The sequence below is a fragment of the Corylus avellana genome, chromosome ca3, assembly GCF_901000735.1.
Source record: "Corylus avellana chromosome ca3, CavTom2PMs-1.0".
NCBI classification, from domain to species: Eukaryota; Viridiplantae; Streptophyta; class Magnoliopsida; order Fagales; family Betulaceae; genus Corylus; species Corylus avellana.
Genome location: NC_081543.1, coordinates 22431938 through 22435147, shown reverse-complemented (window position 1 = coordinate 22435147; position 3210 = coordinate 22431938).

Genomic DNA, 3210 nt, shown 5'->3' with positions numbered 1-3210 from the left:
TGAAGAAACATGAAAAGGCTTGCTATAGTGTGTATGGGTTGATTCCGATAAAAAACCAACCGGTCGGTTACGGTTATATTCATGGCCGTTGGATTCTCATAACTATGAATCAATATCAAAATATCGCTAATAACATAATATCTGTTTATAGTGGCGATTCACATTTGGCACATAATGCATCTCATTAAAAGACAGAATTAAGATATAATCACCGCATAAAAAAGTCAGATTACTATTTGAATATGATAAAATTTATATCTCTCCATCGAATATGAAGAAAAATACTATTTTTTTTTTTTGTTTTAAAAAAACACAATCTCAAATAAGATATTTTATGGAATTTTGTTTAAGAACGTAAAACAGTGAGATTATATCCCCTTTTATTCCATAAATGTAAAATGCAAGCAACCTGTAGAGTGATGCTCCAAATAGAAGTGATTGATTTTGTTTTTAATGTTTTTTTTTTTTCATTATGATGATCTGAATGGCAATCAATAAAATAAACAAGTTAGCTTACGTAGCTCATTCTCCTTCCTCCTCTTCTTCTTCTTCTGTTCTCATTCTTAAATTTAAGCAATGCGTCTCTAATTGCACTCAGTTTGGAGACAACGTCATTTGTGGGCATCCGCTCACGAGGTGATGTTGTAGAGCATAGCAATCCATTCTGCAACACTGAGACCAAGTAATCCTCCACTTTGCTATCGGCACTGAAATGACGATCAACTTCTTCGATTATTGAGCTTTCTTCTATGCCATCGTTATTTGTCTTATCATGAGCAGCTTCTTCGAAGGGTATTGACAAGTCCGCTATATCCTTGACACGTTTTGGCAAAGCCATTGCAGTAAACTTGTGAATGCTCAGACCATCTTTGAACATGTCATCGGTAGGTCTTTTCCCAGTGAACATCTCTAGCAAGAGTACCCCATAACTATAAATGTCTCCAAGTACGGAAACTTGGCCACCCATCCCATACTCTGCAATTTATTGATACATGATCACTAAGATATTATAGTCTTCTAAACTTAAGAATTTATCCACTAATGCATATGTACTACTATTTAACAATTTTGGGAATTTTTTCTAGAAAGAAAAAGAAACACTTATTTAATTCGTAGAAAGAATTAGAGAGGCCGAAGGAGGCCCTCTCCCCCTATTTTGCGTTGAGTTACTAGTTGAAAACATACCTGGAGGAATGTACCCAACGGAACCCTTTAGCACACCTGACAAGCAGTTTGACAACCCCAAAGAAGAGTGGGTCTGTGATGGGAAAATCTGCTTCAAAGCTTGACAGAGTTGGTGGATTGAATTGTCAGAATCCGGCCTGTTCGCCATTTTAACAAGGAAGTGATAGAATTAGGCAGATGGTGACCATTTTCTCATTCTTTGTCTACTTGTTTTAAGAGAATATTGGTATTTTGGAATAATAATATGAATACGTATGATTTTTCAGAAAATGAAAGGAATTCTGAATTTGTAGTAAAAGAGCATTTGATTTACATCTCTATGTAATATGAATTTTGCTACTCTTTTTCCCTGCAGTTCTCAAGTGGGATAGCAGTTTCATTAGACAGTTTGTTCGTAAATAGTACTAGCATTGTTCATAACAACTAAAGCAATTGAAGGCAAATGACCTGTTGAGATAAACTAAATATAGACCCATATTTCCGTGATGATTATGACTTTGATCTTCATCCCAGGCATGCCTTGGAAGAAGACAAAGGACCTAGGGATGATGTTTTGGACGATTCTGTGGATTATTCTATGGGAGAACAAAATCCCAAAGAGGGGTGGGTCTGTGATGGGAAAATCTGGTTCAAAGCTTGACAGAGTCGGTGGATTGAATTCTCAGAATCCTGTTCGCCAGTTTAACGAGGAAGTGATAGAAGTAGGCAGATGGTGACCATTTTCTCATTCTTTGTCTACTTGTTTTGAGAGAATATTGGGATTTTGGAATAATAATACGAATACGTATGATTTTTCAGAAAATGAAAGGAATTATGAATGTGGTAAAAGAGCATTTGATTTACATCTATATAATATGAATTTTGCAACTCTTTTTCCCTGCAGTTCTCAAGTAGGATAGCGGTTTCATTAGACAGTTTTTTCTGTAAATGGTACTAGTGTAGCTCATAACAACTAAAGCAACTGAAGGCAAAAGGCCTCCAAATAAACAAGACACATCAAGTACTTTACATGCAACAGAATCACCTTAATATATATATGGTAGATTTGATTATTTGTGTTGGCTGCTTATAGTTTTGAGGTTAAATTTCTGTGCTTTTCTATATTCAGCACATAAATACAAGTACAGAGCAGCTCATAAATTTGAGACTAGGAAGCAAGATTTGTCCAACAAAAGGAACACCCCCTCAGTGGGCTAAATAGGAAATGGGAGAATTAGTTGGATAAGTGGGCATTTCCCATGTATAATTTTCCTTTCATAGATTTTGTTATTGAAAAAAGTTACTTTTCTATATATGTAAGCAATAGTCATTTAATAGATGTAAGACAGTTTTCTATTTGTCATAGTTTTGGACATTGGGTAGCAATATATGTTGTCTTTTTACCTCATTTCAAGTCTGGGTTTGAATAGCTTCAAATAACTCGTGGGTTAATTAAGGAACATCCAGAGTAAATACCTTGACATTTTTCTGGACATAATAAAACAATCTATTACTTATGTATACATAATTTCTGGGCAAACATGTAACTTCATTACTAGTAGAATTATAGACTAAAAGGATCATGATAGTGTGTAAAGGACTTCTACATAAATTGGAACATAAACTGCTAAAAGCTTTACTACACCATTTTTGAGGATATAATGCCTGTTAATGGGTGTAGATGACCATTTTTAAGTTGACAACAACTACCTATAAAGATAAATGGGAAACTTATACATTTTGAGTCACATAAGGACTTGCTATAGCATCTTAAATGCCAGTATAATTGTGCATTTCTCCAGGAAAGAAATCTGCATTTAAAACCATTATATTTGATCATTCAATGCAAATAAATAAATAAATAAATCATGCTGCAACAAGAAAAGCTTAATAGGATTACCCCAAGTTGCAAGGCAACCAACTTTGACAATGAACTAAACTGCTCTGGATTCTGCCCAACTAGTTTGTTGTAAACAACATCAAGCACTCTAAGTTGTTTACAATGACTTAGATTACTTGGAAAGTTCCTTCCAAAGGAATTGTAAC